The 21070-nt window shown below is 40.6% G+C and overlaps 1 protein-coding gene and 1 pseudogene across 1 annotated transcript in view; both read right to left on the bottom strand.

Annotated features, from left to right (window-relative positions):
- LOC103346233 (protein transport protein Sec24B) overlaps window positions 1-21070 on the bottom strand; it is a 151688-nt gene that overhangs the window by 70169 nt on the left and 60449 nt on the right. The gene's annotated exons all lie outside the window — the stretch shown is intronic.
- LOC127490000 (lysosomal dipeptide transporter MFSD1 pseudogene) lies at window positions 7592-9601 on the bottom strand (annotated as a pseudogene).

Raw genomic sequence — 21070 nt, 5'->3', positions numbered from 1 at the left:
GGACAGCAACAATAACAGCACCTTAGAAGGTCGCTGGAAGATTTGAATGAGGTAATACATGTCACTCGTTTGTCCAGCAGTTTGGCAGCTCCATTAAATTCAGTGAGTTACTGCAATCACGTACACATCTTTTTATCCCATATTAAAGTGTAATTCTCTGTGAAACAAGGTGGGGTATAATAAATAATTCCTTGAGAGTACTTATTTGGTTTCCCTAAAGTTAATTTGTTAATTTGAATGGAGAGTCTTTCTTCCAGAATACTACATAATATCTATTTGTTGAATTACTTGTTCATTATTTTAGTATCCATCCTACCAGCTTATCAACAGAAGAATACACAGACAAAAGAAAAGAACAACTTTTGAGAACTCAGTGTTTTTGCTTGCTTGTTTTCAGTTTGGGTATTTTTTAGTATTTTACTTATGAATTGTTTTAAGATCTATTTATTTATTTGAAAGGCAGAAATACAGAGAGGAATGGGGGCAGGGAGACAGAGAGAATCTTCCATCTCCCCAAATGGCCACAATGGCCAGAGCTGGGCTAGGCCAAAGCCAGGAGTCTCTTCCAGGTCTCCCATGTGGGTACAGGGGCCCCAGAACTCGGGCCATCCTCCGCTGCTTTCCCAGGTACAGAAGCAGGGAGCTGGAGCAGCCGGGACTCAAACTGCAACCATAGGGGATGCCGGCACTGTAAGTGGAGGCTTTATTTTCTACACCACAGCACCAGCCCCCAGTTTTAACTTTAAAGTTAAAAGATGGGGTTATACAATCTTTAAGGTGTCTGCTTGTACTCTAGAAACCTGTAGTATGTATTAGAGTCACGTGTATTGGAGTCCAATCATTTTTGCTGTATTGTGGAACTATTTTAACTTTGCCAACATTTCTTGCCTACTACCTTAAATGCTGTCTTTGTTTCCCAAAATGCCATCTATCTGGTGCTTTCTGGAGTGGCATATCATTTCACTTTCACCTTCTTTGTCCCACCTCTGAAATAATAGAAACCTTGTGTGTGTGTGTGTGTGTGTGTGTGTTTCTCTCTCTCACTGTCCACTCTGCCTGTCAGAGAGAAAGGTCTTCCTTTTGCCGTTGGTTCACCATCCAATGGCCACCTCGGCTGGCACACTGCGGCCGGCGCACCGCGCTGATCCAATGGCAGGAGCCAGGTGCTTCTCCTGGTCTCCCATGGGGTGCAGGGCCCAAGCACTTGGGCCATCCTCCACTGCACTCCCTGGCCACAGCAGAGAGCTGGCCTGGAAGAGGGGCAACCAGGACAGAATCTGGCACCCCAACGAGGACTAGAACCCGGTGTGCTGGTGCTGCTAGGTGGAGGATTAGCCTAGTGAGCTGTGGCGCCAGCTAGAAACCTTGTTTTAATAATCAAGATCTATTGCTAGAAGTTCTGTTAAGTCACATATACACCAGGGAGTGTGGTCTTGTTTTCTAGGTGGTTTCTAAATACATCATTAAATCACCTGTTAGTCAGTTAATGGGTGACCCACAGAGGAAACAAGTCATGTGCTAATTCAAACCTAGGAAACACTTGCCTAGCCAAAAAAAATAAAAAATAAAAAATTCACAAAACAATTTACTCCAGGGATCAATGACTCCGGTATCTAGACACCACGAGTTTTCACCTTACCACTCCTTTCATCCCCAAGTCCTTTTCAGCTTACAGATGGTCTTAATTAACAACAAATAGTTTTAATTTACAGCCCAGGAAGCATTTAGCATTTGTTGCTGAAGCAGAGTTAGTGGAACCTAGTAACCCAGACAACTACTTCGATGACTTTAATACATTGGTTAAGATGACTGATGTGTTCATAAGGCTTATATTACAAGTATAATGCCCTTCTGATGCAATGAAAATAAACAAAAGAAACTTTGACAGAAAGGCACCATATCAAGTCTTGACTTTTTTTCTACCTGTTTCCTTCAGTTGTATCAAACTTGTAGTGGGAGCTGATTACAAAAAACCAAGAGGCCTGGGTCTGTAATGCAAATGGTTGATGGCCCTCACCTTTCATATAAACTACATTCTCTAATCATGACATCAGTATCCTGAACCTTTAAAAAGTGGAACACTGGGCTGGTGCTGTGGCGTAGCGGCTAAAGCCACCGCCTGCAATGCCGGCATCCCATATGGGCGCCGGTTCGAATCCCGGCTGCTGCACTTCCTATCCAGCTCTCTGCTATAGCCTGGGAAAGCAGTAGAAGATGGCACAAGTCCTTGGGCCCCTGCATCTGCTTGGGTGATCCGGAAGAAGCTCCTGACTCCTGGCTTCAGATCGGCACAGCTCTGGCCATTGAGGCCAACTGGGGAGCAAACTAGCGGATGAAGACCTCTCTGCCTCTCCTTTTCTCTCTGTGTAACTCTATCAAATAAATAAGTAAATAAATCTAAAAAACAGTAGAATACTGCCTGATTTGCAAATGCTTGTATGCTTGGCATTCAGTTTTTCCTACAATGATTCCACTTGCTATGTTTCACAGCCATACTTCCTCCACTTTTCACCATTTGTTTAACAAGAAGTCCACCAACAATTCTTCTAGAAGCCTATTCTACTTGAAAGTATTTAACCTAATTTTTTAAGGGAAACACTAACATTGGAATATTGAAATGTCCTTAACCCATACAAACTCCAGCATACTGCTTGGCAATAAACTCACACGCCAACACACAATTTGTCAAAGTTTTTCAAGAAGTGAGGGGGTGGGTTAAAGGTCAAAATAAATATGGTAGTTTTATGGTCTGGGAGAGTAGCCAACATTAGTTTTCATAAGATGAAGCATCAACTGGATAAGTCTTATGGTATAATCCCAATAGACCAAAAGTTACACATTTTCAATGTAGTTTTTATAGTATAACAATCTTATATTTCCTGTTACTTAAAATTCACATTCTCTGTAAAAGGTGCCTTGGTAATGACATTATTTGCATTTAGGCACCAACACTGTTATGAAAGTAAATAGAAGTGACTGGCTTTTTATTTCACTAAAGTTTACTTAACTCTTATTTCCAGAGTTTAAGGACTTTAACATTCATGATTAACTTAGAGTATGTACTTCTATTTTACATTTTGTTGTACATATTTAAGGTGACCAACATGATGTTTTAATGCACACATACATACTTAAATAACTATAATCATGGTTTTATCTTGCAGTTACTTAGTTACCTTTGTGTGTCTCTGTGTTGGGGGGAGGAGTAGGCATGTGTGTGCATGTGTTATGCGTGGTAAGAGCACTAAAACTCAGTAAAACTCAGCACATAACATTCTTAACTAAAATCTTCATGCTGTACATTAGATCTCTAGACCTTTTCTTCCAATATAGCTGCTACTTTATGTTCTTTGACCTTTATCACCTCCTTTGTATTATTTTTATGACATTTTAAAATCTTTCATTGGGGATTAAGATGGTGGAGTAGGGAGGGAGTTTACTGCTCTAGTCTAGGAGAAGATAGTTTTAAAAAGTGGAGACAGTCTAAAGGAAGAGTTAGGGAGAAAATGTCAGGGAAACTCTACACAAATTAGAGGAACACAATAGACCAACATGGAGGTAGTGGGTGCCCACAACCTGGGACCCCAGCAGCCTAGAGCCTCCATACCAGCACTGGGGATTGAGGTGAGAGCAGACTGCAGCAGCTCAAATCACCAGTGATAAGGCTGTAGGAAGAGCCTAGAGACAAAGCCACTATGGAAGACAGTATGGAGATACCTCAGAAACCTGAATATAGACCTACCGTATGACCCAGCCTTCCCACTCCTGGGAATTTATCTAAAGGAAATGAAATCAGTAAATAAAAGAGATATCTGCTTGCTCCATGTTTATTGTAGCTCAATTCACAATAGCTAAAACATAGAATCAACTTAATGCCTGTCAACTAAAGACTGGATAAATTATGGGATATGTACAATATGGAATACTACACAGTGGTCAAAAAAATGAAATCCAAAATGGAGGAATCTGGAAAACATCATGCTGCATGAAATAAGCCAGTCCTGAAGGGACAAATACCATATGTTCTCCCTGATCTGTGATAATAGGGCACCTAAAAAAAAAAAAAAAATTGTAGAAGTGAAATTGACACTTCAAGAACCAATGATTTGAATATCCCTTGTCCTGACTGTTGAGGAACACTTTTTTTCCTTCATACTATTTTTTGAACTCTTTACTTAGCATAAAGTTAATCATATGTGTATATAAAGTCAATGGAAAAGAGATCTCAGTAAAATATGAGAGTGGGAATAAGAGAGGGAGGAGGAAGTTTGTAACCATAAAGCTGTATAGTTCTGCATACATGTCTATGGACTTACTTCTAAGGATACAATTTAACAACTTGCCAGGGAGATCCTAAATCCCATTAAGCTGGATGGTAAAAATGCCATCTTGAGTGCCGAAGTGACCATATTAAGTGTTAAAGTGAACATATAGTAGCATTGAGTGTTAAAGGAATCATATAAATAGAATCAAGTGTCTGGTAATAATAATAGAATTAAAAAGGAGAATGTTTCAACATGGGAAGCAGTCCACACAGCAAACTCATAGAATGATAATCGCTTTAAGTTAACACTCTGACCTCAGAATCAGCCCTTAAGGCATCCTGGTCTGGCTGAAAGGCGCATGCGAGAATTTCAGCATGGAAAGCCAAAACATTGTGGCAAAAAATGTTCTACATAAAGGATCTCTGTGAGTGAGACCTCAGTAGAAAGAAGTGGCCATCAAAGAAGGATGTACTTTTCTCTGAAGGGAGGAGACACCTTTCATTTTACTTATGGCCTTGTCTAAATACTGATAGAGTATGTGGATTCAAAAGGCTTCCATAGCCTAGGCATCTCATATCAAGAGCCTCAGGTGATCAATGATGTCATACACAAGAGTGTGAATTGTTAAATTAACAACAGGCATCACTGTTCACTAACTTTGATGCAGGACCTCTGTCCTCAATGAGTTGTATTATGAGTTAACTGTAAAACTTTTTTCTCAGTTTGTGAGTGTGTGTGTGTGTGTGTGTGTACGCACAAATTGTTAAACTCTTTACTTAGTATAGAGTTGGTCTTCTGTGTACAAAGTTAATTGAAAATGAATCTTATTGTGAATGGCACTGGGAATGGGAGAGAGAGGAAGTGGAGGGGTGGGAGGGCGAGTATGATGGGAAGAATAACTATATTCCTAAAGTTGTACTTATAAAATGTCTATTCTTTTTTTGCATTATTCAAAAATATTTATTTTGTGCCTTTTTGTGCTAGGCACAATGGATACAATCATTATTAGTAAAACAGACACAGCCCCTGCCCTCATGGAGCTTACAATCTAAGGAAGACAGAGACACTCGCACCATCATAAATTCTTTATTATAAACTGAGGTAAGCCAAAAAGAAGTACAGGGTTTTTCAAAGACCGGGGACATTTAGAAGAACCTCATTTAGCCTGAAGGGTCTGGAAGAGTTTCCACAAAGAACAATGGTTCTGGGCTGGGGCTAAGGTTTTCTGTTGTAAATCAGGTGCCATCAGGTTGTAGAGAACCCTAGAGAAAAACCTTCTAAACAAAGGGAACAGCTTGTACAAAGCCCCTGAGAGGTTGCTTGAAAACATGGAAACAGCTCCCTGTGGCTGCAGCACAGAGGCAGTGGAGTGAGGCAGGGGTTAGGCCACAGGAGCCATGCATCAGCAACGCCCACTGCCTGCACTCTGGCTTGCTGGTGTAGCTGCCACGTTAGCACAGAGTCCACAGAACATATGCATGAATAATGACACCAGAAACTCTAAGTCAGGAAAACGTGATGTCCATGAAGTCACCCTGCATAAGGATTGCATTCCGAATCATAACAATGTCATGCCACACATCTTACATAAGACACTCAGCTAAACACAGTGATTTCATTTATGCTGTCTAAAATATCTGCAAGCCTACAGAGAGCAAAACACATGGAAAAGTCCTTGACTTTCATTAATATTGTGCAAAGTCTTAAGGTCTGTCAGAGAAGTGTCATATTCCCGTTTTATTTAACAAAATCAACAAAATGGTAACTTAAAAGTCCTACACTGGAGAAAAAGCCACTTGTGACTTTTCAGGGACAGTAACAGACAAGTTTTCTTTATGCCAACTTCTGTTTTCTTACAGATAATCTTCCACATGAGTAATTACAATCGGTGTTTCAGTATATTTTAAAAACCAAAAGTTAAAAGATATCAGGTATTCCTTCTGTGCAGTAATTTTATTTATCCATCTAGATAAGAAATCATCACCATAAATGAACACTTTTGAGTTATCAGAGCATGAGGCAAAGCTACAGAAAGTTTGTACTATAAAATTATGTCTCTTAGTGAGCAGGGTCTCAGTAACAGGTAAGAAACCCAAAAGGGTCACAACTCAGCAGCCTTCAAACCCAACGGAGAGCAGAGCGCCACCTGCAAGTGATGGTTGGGGAGAGGCTTCAGAAAGAGGACTTGCTCACATTCCCCTTCGCAAAAGGGAACGTTTGTAACAAGGCCGTGCAAAACGGCCTTGCTGTCCCCCTCAGAAGTTTTCTTTCCTGCTGTAAGATAGAGGAAAGATCACATCCCTAAGGTATCTAATGAAAATCCCAGTATTTTCCATCATTTACTTCCTGAAGTTCCCTGGGATGTTGCAGAGCAGTTTTCCAAAGTGCTCCCTGTCGACAGCCTGCTCTAAAGGCGAATTCTTCAGCAGCAGACAGCACAAAGACACAAGCCAGCAGATTCACTTTGCAATAGGTACATCTGAAATACAACTTGTCAGTCCCTCATTTTTCCTAATGACTAAGCTCTAACCTTAAAAAAAAAAGGCGGTTTTTAACTTTTATTTAATGAATATAAATTTCCAAAGTACAGCTTATGGATTACAATGGCTTCCCCCCCATATCGTCTCTCCCACCTGCATTCCTCCCCTTTCCCACTCCCTCTCCCCTTCCATTCACATGAAGATTCATTTTCGATTCTCTTTATATACAGAAGATCAGTTTAGCATACATTAAGTAAAGATTTCAACAGTTTGCTCCCACACAAACATAAAGTGAAAAATAATAGATGATTTTTTAAATGATGATGAAATCAGATCAGACCTATTGTCATGTTTAATCCCAGTGAGAGTCAAGTTGGGAATTGATAATTTCTTTTCTTTTTTTTTTTTTTTTTTACAGAAGATCAGTTTAGTATACATTAAGTAAAGATTTCAACAGTTTGCACCCCCATAGAAACACAAAGCAAAATATACTGTTTGAGTACTCATTATAGCATTAAGTCTCAATGTACAGCACATTAAGGGCAGAGATCCTACATGAGGAGTAAGTGCACAGTGACTCCTGTTGTTGACTTTACCAATTGACACTCCTGTCTATGGCATCAGTAATCTTCCTATGCACCAGTCATGAGTTTCCAAGGCTATGGAAGCCCTCTGAGTTCACCGACTCTTATCTTGTTTAGAAAAGGTCATATTCAAAGTGGAGGTTCTCTCCTCCCTTCAGAGAAAGGTACCTCCTTCTTTGAAGACCTGTTCTTTCCACTGGGATCTCACTCACAGAGATCTTTCATTTAGGGTTTTTTTTTTTTTTTTTTTTTGCCAGAGTGTCTTGGCTTTCCATGCCTGAAATACTCTCATGGGCTTTTCAGCCAGATCCGAATGCCTTTAGGGCTGATTCTGAGGCCAGAGTGCTGTTTAGGACATCCACCATTCTTTGAGTCTGCTGAGTATCTCACTTCCCATGTTGGATCACTCTCCCCTTTATTTATTCTATCGGTTAGTATTAGCAGGTACTAGACTTGTTTATGTGCTTCCTTTGACTCTTAGTCCTTTCATTATGATCAATTGTGAACTGAAATTGATCACTTGGACTGGTGAGATGGCATTGGTACATGCCACCTTGATGGGATTAAATTGGAGTCCCCTGGTATGTTTCTAACTCTACCATTTGGGGCAAGTCAGCTTGAGCATGTCCCAAATTGTACATCTCTTTCCTCTCTTATTCCTACTCTTATGTTTAACAGGGATCACATTTCAGTTAACTTTCAACACTTAAGAATAACTGTGTATTAATTACAGAATTAAACCAGTCATATTAAGTAGAACAGACAAAAAAAACTACTAAGAGGGATAATGTATTAAGTTGCTGAGTGAAATAAGCCAGTCCCAAAGGGACAAATACCATATGTTCTCCCTGATTGGTGACAACTGACTGAACACCAAAAAGGAAACCTGTTGAAGTGAAATGGACACTATGGGAAACGGTGACTTGATCTGCCATACCCTGACTGTTAATGAAGAACTTAATACAAAAAGGAGGTTTTGAAACCAAAGATGTGTGCAATCCATTCTCTCAACACAGCCCTTTAAATTTCTCATTCAGTATGGGACATTTTCATTTCTTCCCTTTGTCTTGCATAATAATTTAGATTCCCTCCTCGGGCATGATCCACGAAATAGAGTAAGACCACAGATAAAAGTGACAAAGAAACACAGGCTATGAAGTAAACTAAAAACAAGTATCCCTGAGTATCCAGTATCATGCCAGCAATGATGGAGATGACCGCCAGCCCGAGATTCTGAATGGACTGCATGAAGCCATATGCAGTTCCCAGCTGATGCTCAGGAACTACAAACGCCACCATGGGCCACAGCGCACAGGCCAGCAGCGAATACGACAGTCCCAGCAGGCACATGGCAATCCACGGGTTCCACTTCGTGAAGGCCAGCATCATGTGGGACACAGAGCAGCTGCTACCGCACACAGGACCCAGATGATGTTCTTGCCTGTTTTATCCACTAGGAGCCCGAACACTGGAGACATGGGTGCTGATATGACATACACGATACTGTTAATTGCTCTTCCTGCCTGGGAAGAAAATCCAAATTTCTCTGTAAAGAAAACTTTTCCAAGTCCAGTGAAAGGGAAGACCACGACATAATAGCAGACACAGATGACAAAGATGAGCCACAGCGGCAAGGAGAAGTCCTTCACATTTGTTAATTTGATAACCTCCCCTGTTTTCCCTTGCTCTTTATGAAGGATTCTCTCTGCTCTCTGATCCAAATAGGCAAGGACCAAGGCACAGATTAGGGAAAGAACACACGTTAAGCCTCCAATCATAAGTGTCACCCCAAGGGTTGTATGACCAGCAGAACCCAATGAAGCTTCAACCTTAGAATACAGCCAGCCCATGAGGTTCATGTTTACTGTGCTGCCAATTCTAGCCATGCTAAGTTGGAGCCCAAACACCAGGTTTAGTTCTTTGCCTTTAAACCAATTTACAGCATATGTATTCTGGGCAACAGCTAAAGACTTCCCACCAATCCTAAACACAAACCTTCCAAATTCCATCAGCCAAAAAGCATTAAATATTCCCCCCAGAGCAAAGATAACCTGTCCAATGCAAACAAAGCAGCTAAAAATTATTGTGCCCCACCATATTCCAAATACTCGGTCTATCAAAAAGCCACCAAAGAAACACAAAACCAAGAATACCAGATATACAGCCGCATGGATTTCGTGGTATTCACCTGCATATCCTGTTTAATCTGAGTCTGAAGGGCAGCAGGATTATCATAGCAAAAATAACTGCCAAAGCCCAAGAAGCACATTGGCAGCAGCACCAAAAGCCAGTGCACCAGGTGACTGGGGTCGCAGAGGGCTGGCAGTGCCCATGAGGCAGCGGGGGCCCCTGGGTTGGCCTCATCGGTGCCGCCCACCAGCAGCGCCCTTGCTTCCTCATCCTCCTCATCCACGGCCTCGTGGGAGACTCCGAAACCCGCAGGAAGCTCAGCCACCAGAGGCCGGCACAGACCGCGATCAAAATGTCTATTCCTTAAATAAAAGTTTTTTTGGGAAAAAATAAAATCAACAGAAAAAATAAATAAAATCTTTCTCTAGGGAAAGCATTAAAAGACGTCTGGGCCGGCGCCGCGGCTCACTAGGCTAATCCTCCGCCTTGCGGCACTGGCACACCGGGTTCTAGTCCCGGTCAGGTCACCAGATTCTGTCCCGGTTGCCCCTCTTCCAGGCCAGCTCTCTGCTGTGGCCCGGGAGTGCAGTGGAGGATGGCCCAAGTGCTTGGGCCCTGCACCCCATGGGAGACCAGGGTAAGCACCTGGCACGTTGGAGGGTGAACCAACAGCAAAGGAAGACTTTTCTCTCAGTCTCTCTCTCACTGTCCACTCTGCCTGTCAAAAACAAAAACAAACAAACAAAAAAAGATGTCTGAATGGTTTGGGCCACTACCACTCATGAGGCAGACCCTAATCAAGCTCCAGGCTTTGGCTTGGACTAGCTCTTAGCATATACATCCTTCCCTCCCTCTCTTACTCTGTCATATAAAATAAATAAATCTTTTTAGAACTTTTTGGTTTTTTTTATTATCATAGAAAGCTTTTATTTAATGAATATAAATTTAGTAAGTACAACTTTTGGATTTTAGTGGTTCTTCCCCCATACTTGCTCTCCCACCCCAAGAATTTTTTTTCTTTTTTTTTTTAACTTTTATTTAATGAATATAAATTTCCAAAGTACGACTTATGGATTACAATGGCTTCCCCCCTATACCGTCTCTCCCACCCACAACCCTCCCCTTTCCCACTCCCTCTCCCCTTCCATTCACATCGAGATTAGTTTTTGATTATCTTAATATACAGAAGATCAGCTTAGTATACATTAAGTAAGGATTTCAACAGTTTGCTCTCACACAGAAACATAAAGTGAAAAATAATAGATGATATTTTTAAATGATGATGAAATCAGATCAGACCTATTGTCATGTTTAATCCCAGTGAGAGTCAAGTTGGGAATTGATAATTTCTTTTTATTTTTCTTTTTTTTTTTTTTTTTTACAGAAGATCAGTTTAGTATGCATTAAGTAAAGATTTCAACAGTTTGCATCCCCATAGAAATACAAAGTGAAATATATTGTTTGAGTGCTCGTTATAGCATTAAATCTCAATGCACAGCACATTAAGGACAGAGATCCTACATGAGGAGTAAGTGCACAGTGACTCCTGCTGTTGACTTTACCAATTGACACTCCTGTCTATGGCATCAGTAATCTCCCTATGCTCCAGTCATGAGTTTCCAAGGCTATGGAAGCCCTCTGAGTTCACCGACTCTTATCTTGGTTAGAAAAGGTCATATTCAAAGTGGAGGTTCTCTCCTCCCTTCAGAGAAAGGTACCTCCTTCTTTGATGACCTGTTCTTTCCACTGGGATCTCACAGAGATCTTTTGCCAGAGTGTCTTGGCTTTCCATGCCTGAAATACTCTCATGGGCTTTTCAGCCAGATCCGAATGCCTTTAGGGCTGATTCTGAGGCCAGAGTGCTATTTAGGACATCTGCCATTCTATGAGTCTGCTGAGTATCTCACTTCCCATGTTGGATCACTCTCCCCTTTATTTATTCTATCAGTTAGTGTTAGCAGGTACTAGACTTGTTTATGTGCTTCCTTTGACTCTTAGTCCTTTCGTTATGATCAATTGTGAACTGAAATTGATCACTTGGAATAGTGAGATGGCATTGGTACATGCCACCTTGATGGGATTGAATTGGAGTCCCCTGGTATGTTTCTAACTCTACCATTTGGGGCAAGTCAGCTTGAGCATGTCCCAAATTATACATCTCTTCCCTCTCTTATTCCCACTCTTATGTTTAACAGGGATCACATTTCAGTTAAGTTTCAACACTTAAGAATAACTGTGTATTAATTACAGAATTAAACCAGTCATATTAAGTAGAACAGACAAAAAAACTACTAAGAGGGATAATGTATTAAGTTGTTCATTAACAGTCAGGGCTATGCTGATCAAGTCACCATTTCCCATAGTGTCCATTTCACTTCAACAGGTTTCCTTTTTGGTGTTCAGTCAGTTGTCACCGATCAGGGAGAACATATGGTATTTGTCCCTTTGGAACTGGCTTATTTCACTCGGCATGATGTGTTCCAGATTCCTCCATTTTGTTGCAAATGACTGGATTTCGTTGTTTCTTACTGCGGTATAGTATTCTAAAGAGTACATATCCCATAATTTCTTGATCCAGTCTACCGTTGATGGGCATTTAGGTTGGTTCCAGGTCTTAGCTATTGTGAATTGAGCTGCAATAAACATTAGGGTGCAGACCGCTTTTTTGTTTGCCAATTTAAATTCCTTCCACCCCAAGAATTTTTAATAACTTAATTTTATTATACTAACTATTCTACTTTAAAAAGTCTTCCAACTAATGTTATATTCACAAACTAAATAAATTTTTTATGTAGTATGGGAAAGAAAATTGGAGCTAGATGGTGATCACCTTAACATTGAGCCTTCACCTCTTTTTTATTTTTACCTTCTGAGTCTTCATAACATCAACACATAGGAAAGAAATTGTTCTGTGAGCTTGGAGGAAAAAGGTCAATGAAGTAGTTCTGCTTCTGGGATGAGAGGAGTCTCTGGTGCAGCTCTAACTATGCCAAAAACTCCATAGGACCGCATAGTTACTCTTATTCTAGCAGAACAATTTTTTAAAACCTGTACCCAATTTGGAGGGTTCAAATTTAACTCTACTAAAGTGCAGAAGAGCCACAAAGATGATTAAAGAGTTGAAAAGTACTATCAATTGGGAAAGATTAAAGGAACTGGGATTATTCTGCCTGGTGAAGGGGAAGACTGATGGATGATGTACCAACATTCTTAAGGTATTTGATCAGTTATTCCAATGTTCTCTATCTACAATAAGCACATTAACTAAGGAAAATAGCTTTAAATTCCAAGATGAAGAACTTAGGTTAGACCTAAGAAAGATTTCTCTGAGTCATGCTGTTTGATATTGGAATGGAATATCTGCTCTAAAGTCTCTAAATCTAACACAGGTAACTATTTTTCTGTGGTAGGGACTTGTGGTACCAAATGAAGTTAAAAGGGCAAATTTGTTCACTGTCCCCTTCTCTACCTATAAAATCTATGATTTGAGTCATTCTCCTACTGCTATTTTAATATACAATTACTTACATAAGAAAGTCCCAGAAGCAGTAAAGTTAAGCATCAAAGATTTCAAAGGTTTTGAAGATACTTTTTTCTATACAAAGGTTTCTTAGACCTCACACAAAGCAGTCCTCGACTACAGTAGACCACCTTTGCTGATTTTACAATCATACAAAAAAACGCTATCCCTTTTATCTACCCTGGAATAAGCAGAGGAATACAGAAACAGAAGCACATTTTCTTCATTGGGAAAAATAGCCCCAGAATAGACATCTAATCACCTAAGTCAAGGTAAACTGGACAGGTGCAATAGAAAAGTATGGTGTCCATATTGAGGATTATCTTTCTCCTTTTTCTAATTGGATAAAAAGGAGTTAAAGCACATGCAGTTCAAGGCATTTTTGTGCCTTAATTCAGACAATAGCCCTAAGAATAATTACCAGGATCTTGCCATTTTCTTATGTGCTACACGTGAAAGGCATCTGAGCATTTTAATACCCCAAGATGATATATTTTTGGAACTTTAACCATTCTTTAGCTGAGTGACTAAATAACTGCAATACTTGCAATGTGATCCCTAAAAGAGCTTAATTAAATAAACATATACAGTTAGAGACACTTAGGTGTCAAGGTAATGTGCTGCCTCATTGAATATTTGACTCTTAATCCTATCATTAGGATCATTAGCAGCAGTAAAAACACATGAATTCAGAATGGGGCTATATGAAGTTCTACCCTCAGCTTGCCTCCATGAATACAACCCTTCAGAACCAGATCACCCACGTATCAGCATCTCCCTTTCTTTGTAACTGGCTCAAGAGTAAGCATCTATATTCATCCATGCAATGAATAGAGCTGAGCAAGAGCACTGGGAAACTTCCAAGTGTCAGGCTTTCCTGCCATCCTTGCAGAAGATCATCTATTAGACATCAGTGAAAATTCTCTGGAGAAAAGCTGATTAGTGAGGAGTAGACAAAATAGCCACAAAGCAGCTGCACCATTTTACAAGAACAAAGCATGATGGTCAATGTTTATAAGATGAATGTAGGCAGCTAAACAGCTAAAGGACTTGATAACTGAAGAAGTACTGTTCAAGTCAGCTCCTGGGCAAACATTTTACAATGACTTTTCTAACATCACTCTTAAAATGAAGACAGTTGACTAGTGACATACAATTAACCATGTGCTTTATGTATGCAACCAGCAACATTTCTTGAATACCTACTATGTACTAGACATTGCAATGACAACTAGCTCTTTTTTTTTTTAAATTTTTTGATGGGCAGAGTGGACAGTGAGAGAGAGAGACAGAGAGAAAGGTCTTCCTTTGCCGTTGGTTCACCCTCCAATGGCCGCCACGGCCAGTGCACTGTGGCCGGCGCACCGCGCTGATCCAATGGCAGGAGCCAGGTACTTCTGCTGGTCTCCCATAGGGTGCAGGGCCCAAGCACTTGGGCCATCCTCACTGCACTCCCTGACCACAGCAGAGAGCTGGCCTGGAAGAGGGGCAACCAGGACAGAATCTGGTGCCCTGACAACTAGCTATTTTAATCATCTTAATTAACTCACATGGTAGAAACCAGTCAGTGATATCTACTTGTATTCAAATTAACTCTGGTCTTTAACAAACCAGCTGAAATGCCAACTCCTCTAGGAAGGGTTACCCAAGTTTCCCCAGATAAAAAATAACTATTCTTCTCTAAATCCTCACAGCCCTCTCTTTGGATCTCTCTACTGGAATATGGTGATTATCCCACAATGTAATTCTTTGTATGTGCCATCTCCTAATAGACTAATTTGGAAGCCAAGATTCAGGTCATCTGAATTTTCTCATTTTCATATTCACCTGAGCAATCTTTGAATAAAAATGTTAATGTACTGCCTATTGGCTCTCTTGGCCCAACACAGATTAGATGCTAGGGGTGGAAGAGACAGTTGTCTTATTCTCTAGAACAAAAATCAATTTAAAATCTAAAAGGGGAGACAAAAAGTTTCTACATATGAGTGCCAATACAGTAAATTACAATTCCAATGTCAATAATACTGAATCTAGTAAGCTTTGATTAAGACACGGTTTAACCAGGCCATCAAAGAAAAAGGTATTTTTCTCTGAAGGGAGGAGAGAACTTCCACTTTGACTATGGCTTTGGCTAAGTAAGATTGGAGTTGGTGAACTCAAAAGGCTTCCATAGCCTTGGCAGCTCATGACAAGAGCCTCAGGTGATTACTGGCACCATAAACAAGAGTGTCAATTGTTAAATCAACAACAGGAGTCACTGTGCACTTACTCCCCATGTAGGATCTCTGTCCTTAATGTGTTGTACTCTGTGAATTAATGGTACAACAAGTACTCAAACAATACTTTATGCTTTGTGTTTCTGTGTGGGTGCAAACTGTTGAAATCTTTACTTAGTATATACTAAATTGATCTTCTGTATATAAAGATAATTGAAAATGAATCCTGATGTGAATGGGATGGAAGAGCGAGTGGGAGATGGGATGGTTGTGGGTGGGAGGAAGGTTATGGGGGGAAAAAGCTGCTATAATCCAAAAGTTGTACTTTGGAAATTTACATTTATTAAATAAAAGTTAAAAAAAAAGATAATTGAAAATGAATCTTGATGAAGAATGAGATGGGAGAGGAAGTGGGAGATGGGATGGTTGTGGGTGGGAGGGAGGTTATGGGGGAAAAAGCCACTATAATCCTAAAGTTGTACTTTGGAAATTTATATTTATTAAATAAAAGTTAAAAAATAGACATGGTTTAACTATCTTTGCATATATTAAAGGCACTTACAAAAAGAAAGAACAGCAGAAGAATATTCATGGCTTCAGCTTTCTAGGTGAACTGTTTTTAGGTGTTTCAAACCTCAATTACACTTAAATCTTATATATTCATTAAAAACAAGCCCAGTAAGATTTCTACTTTCCTTTACCAACAATGTTAGGCAGAAATTGGATTACTATATGTATTTGAAGTCATTTGCTACTTATGCTTACTTAATAAGCAATCTATTACTCATACACTATGCAATTTCAACCCTACTTGCATCAAATGCTCTATTTTAGCAAGAGAAAACACAATATGTTGGCGATATACTGAAGTACTTTTGGCTACCTTAGTAAATGGAAGCTGTAAATCAAAACCTACTTTTTTTGTTTTGTTTTAAATGAACAACCACATGCACTTTTTTTTTTATTTGACAGGTAGAGTCACAGACAGTGAGAGAGAGACAGAGAGAAAGGTCTTCCTTTCCGTTGGTTCACTCCCCAAATGGTCGCCGGCCAGCGCTGCGCCAATCCAAAGCCAGGAGCCATGTGCTTCCTCCCGGTCTCCCATGTGGGTGCAGGGGCCCAAGCCCTTGGGTCATCCTCCACTGCCTTCCCGACCCACAGCAGAGAGCTGGACTGGAAGAGGAGCAACTGGGCCTAGAACCTGGCACCCATATGGGATGCTGTTACTGCAGGTGGAAGATTAACCAAGTGAGCCACGGCACCAGCCCCAAAACCTACTTTCATTCTGGAGGAGATGGTTTGGCAACAGTAGTAGAGGGGATGTAGTATAGTATTGGGGAACATTTATGGGTTACAAGTTTAGCAACCTGGATTCTAGGCTCCATACTGGTATGAATGACCTCTATGTTCTGGGGCAAGTAAATTAAACTTCCCAGATCTGTTCACTTTTTTGTAAAAATCAGCTACCTACATGAAATGTTTGCTAGAAAATGAGACAAGGCCCATATGAACTCTAGAGAGAATTAGTATGGAAAAACAACATAAAAGTTTTAAGGATCAATGTTTTGGAGGAAGTAAAGTTGCTAGTCATGTGTACTAGTCAAGATTCTCCAGACAAACACAACCAATAAGAAATACTGATGTATAGACATATAGGTATATGAGAGGTTAGTTATAAGGAATTGACCTACATGATTACAGAGAATGAAAAGTTCCAAGCTCCAAATGTAAAGTGAACCAATATAGAACCAAAAGAGTCAATGGTTCAGATAAAATTCTAATCCTAAGGACTGAGAACTAGGGCAGTTGATGATAGAAACTCCAGTCTGAATCAGAACCCAAAGGCAGAAGACCTATCTTCTGACTTTAAAATAGGCAGAAAGAATCAATTCTATTTCTCTGTATTTTTTTTTTATTATTCAGTCCTTTCAATGGTTTAGATAAGGCTCACCCATGCTGGGGATTTACTCAGTCTATCAATTTTTTTTTTTTTTGACAGGCAGAGTGGACAGTGAGAGAGAGAGACAGAGAGAAAGGTCTTCCTTTGCCGTTGGTTCACCCTCCAATGGCCGCCGCGGCCGGCGCACAGCGCTGATCCAATGGCAGGAGCCAGGAGCCAGGTGCTTTTCCTGGTCTCCCATGGGGTGCAGGGCCCAAGCACCTGGGCCATCCTCCACTGCACTCCCTGGCCACAGCAGAGAGCTGGCCTGGAAGAGGGGCAACCGGGACAGAATCCGGCGCCCCGACCGGGACTAGAACCCGGTGTGCCGGCGCCGCTAGGCGGAGGATTAGCCTAGTGAGCCGCGGCGCCGGCTCAGTCTATCAATTTTTAAATATAAAGCTCATCCAGAAATTCCTTCACAGACACACTCAGAGTGTTTAACCAAATATCTGTGTACCCTGTGGCCCAGTCAAGTTGACAAACAAAATTAACCATCACAATTCCATCCCTGTCAATCCATATCCTAGCTTAAACCATACTAAATCTATAAATAAAGTTGATGAACAAGTTCATAATTCCACTTAGCAGACAATTGCCCTATATTACAACCAAAAGCACACTTGCCATTTTCCCACAAGAGAAGGTAAAGTCCTTGAGTGGTATCTATATCTTCTTCTTGAGATCCCATAATGTAAATAATATTATGGTGCTAAAGTAATCATGTGTAATGCTATGATATAGAATCAACATATTCTCATGTTACATGATCAGGGAATTCAGTAGGAACAACATTTGTATAATCTATTTACATAAAAACACACAAACATATTTGCAACAAAATGAACAGTCCAGTGACTACAGTACTTATTTTTATAGCTGATCATGTGGTACTCATAATTACCTTCTTCTGCTGCCAATTCTTTATCCTTCTTGCCTTTAGCAGGCACCTCAGCTGGTTACGATTCTTTACCTGGTACACTGGCCCCAATCTTCAATCCTGAAGGGTCTGAGCCATTAGTAATTCCACCTGGATTGAGTTGTTCTAGTTTGCTATTGACCTTAATTACAGGACATGGTAATAAGAGATGTCCTAATGGATCTCTTGTAATTCCAGACATGGTCTTCCTTACCACCACTGGGGAGCAGTAGTTCAATTGGCTACCGATACTCAGATCTATCACTCCAGCCAGCACAGCAATTCCCTTATTTGCCTGTTGATTCAAAGGCATGAGGATTCCAAAGTGGCCAGATAGAATTATTAACCTCCATTTCAATGTATTCATTGTTGTCTCTACTGATAAACATTCCTCCCTTTGGAAATAAGACCTCTAGGCCACCAGAGCATAAGGTCATGGGAACAGGAAACAAAAATTTTGCTAGTGGACCACTAGGAGTAACGATGAATGGTGTCATTTTCATTCCTACTCTTTTATTCTTGGACCTATGGATTCTGGCTGTGAGATAAAGAGCCCCATATATTGGATGCTGATTCAGAAGACATGCAGCCTTCTAGAGAACTTTGCTCCAGCCTTTCAAGATATTGTCACCTGGCTGGCACTGTAACTGATTCTTCAAAAGGCCATTCCACTGTTCTAGCAGGCCATCAGCTTCTGTATGGCAGAGTCCATAGTAAGAAAAGTGAATTCCATGAGCACGAGCCTTTTATCCCCATTTCCTTTTACTATGAAGAGAGCCTTGGTCAGTAGCAATGCTATGTGAATAGCATAACAGTCCATAAGGCATTCTGCAAGTCAGTGGATGATAGTTTAGCAGAAGCACTGCATTCAATAAAGGCAAGTCCATATCCAGAGTATGTATTCCAATAAAAACAAAATGCTGCTCCTTCCATAGAAGGGTCCTATGTAATAGTAAGTGACCAAGAAATTGGCTGATTTTACCCTGAGGTATGGTGGCATATTACAGACTTAGTTCTTCTCTATGATGCATGAAAAGTGGGAAATTGGCAATATTTATAGCTATATTGGCTTCAGTAATTCCAGGTTGCTGACTCTTTAGCACTGTCAACATGGTCACTTTGTTCATGAGCTCATTGTGCAAGAACAGGTGTGACTGGAGAAAGAGGATGACTAGTATTGACAAAAATGCCCACCAAATCCACTTATTAAAATTCTGAGGTCGATCTCTGTTGAGCATTCACATAAGACACTAATACCTTCATGATTTTTTTTTGACAGGCAGAGTTAGAAGTGACAGAGAGAGATAGAGAGAAAGGTCTTCCTTCCATTGGTTCACTCCCCAAATGGCCGCTACTGCTGGTGCGCTGCGGCCGGTGCGCTGTGCCGATCCGAAGCCAGGAGCCAGGTGCTTCCTTCTGGTCTCCCATGCGGGTGCAGGGCCCAAGCACTTGGGCCATCCTCCACTGCACTCCCAGGCCACAGCAGAGAGCTGGACTGGAAGAGGGGCAACTGGACAGAATCTGGTGCCCTAACCGGGACTAGAACCCAGGTGCTGGTGCTGCAGGCAGAGGATTAGCCAAGTGAACCATGGCGCTGGCTACCTTCATGATTTTTTGCCCTTTCAGATAGATCTACCCACATACCTCTTCTCCAAATTCTCTTGTCACAAATTTTCAGATCCTGTTCCTGCTAAATCCTGGAACATCCAGCCAAACCAAATGTATAGAACCCTCAAAACATTGTATCATGTCTAGCCATTTCTCTTTCCAAGCAAAGTTTATAGGCAGAGGCTCTGCTCAAAGTTCTGCCCAGAGAGAGGATTTCTCATTACCTCTGACCTTCAGGGATGTCCCAAAATGGAGGCAGTGTGTTATAGCTGTCCATTCTTGGACAGTAGCTGCATACTATGCAAAATTATCTACAAAGCAGGCTCAAGTCTTCCACTCCTTTCTCAACTGACCATTGGGAGCTCATCATGAGGCCACAGGGGCAGACTAGCAGAGAGAGGCAGTTTAGGAAGGGTTAGGACCATAGGCATTTAGGTCTCTACTTCATGAAACTTACTTGTGCCTTCTCTTTACTACTGGAAATAGTTGCATCAGATTCTTTAAATGTAACTGGTTTAGAGACTATCATAGAATCCCAAGAATAGGTTCATAAAACTTATCCTTAACATTCTCTCTCTCTTGAACCACAATTAGCACCAGGACAAATCAAGTTTCAAGTTTCAAGGCAGGAGATCTCCCAGCTTAAAGACAGTCAAACAAAGAGAGTGGAAATTCTCCCAAATTATTTTTGTCCTATTCAGGCCTTCAATAGATTGGCTCAGGCCCACCCATATTGGGAAGAGCAATGTGGTTTACTCAGTCTACTGATTTTAAATCTTAACCTCATCCAGAACCACCATCACAGACACATCCAGAATGTTTAGCTGAATATTTACCTATGCTATGGCCAAGTCAAACTGACATACACAAAATTAGCCATCATACCGCAGTTGAAAATGCCAGAATATTTACCTTTATTCAAACAATCTAAGGTGTTTTTGTACCTAGAATCATTCTAAAATCCACCCTTTAAACACCAAATAGCAACAAACCTAAAAGAACAGATTTCTTTCTATAGGATTTTTAGGAATTTATGTTCAAAGAAAGAAACCAAAATCTCAAATGAATCCCCCTCCACAAAGTGTAGTACAGTGATTTTATACCAATACAGCAAAGAAAGACTACATATTACACAAGGATATTCAGAAATTTCATGGAAAATGGAATTAAAAAGTGAACTTATTACACAAAAATGTTTTAAATCCATGTCTAGTTTTTTCATAATGCGTATTTCTCCTGGCTTCAGTCTGGTCCAGCCCTGGCTGGTATGGCAATTTGGGTAGTGAACCAGTGGATGCAATATCTCTCTTCAACTTTGCCTTTCAAATAAATAAATAACAAATCTTTTAAGAATAAAAATAGAATGTTTATTACATGGGAGAGCTTTGAGCACTGAGTGCAAAAAGAAT

The sequence above is a fragment of the Oryctolagus cuniculus genome, chromosome 8 (genome assembly GCF_051225735.1).
Source record: "Oryctolagus cuniculus isolate XC-2025 breed Fujian yellow rabbit chromosome 8, ASM5122573v1, whole genome shotgun sequence".
In the NCBI taxonomy this organism is placed as follows: Eukaryota; Metazoa; Chordata; class Mammalia; order Lagomorpha; family Leporidae; genus Oryctolagus; species Oryctolagus cuniculus.
This window is presented reverse-complemented; position numbering and strand designations above follow the sequence as displayed.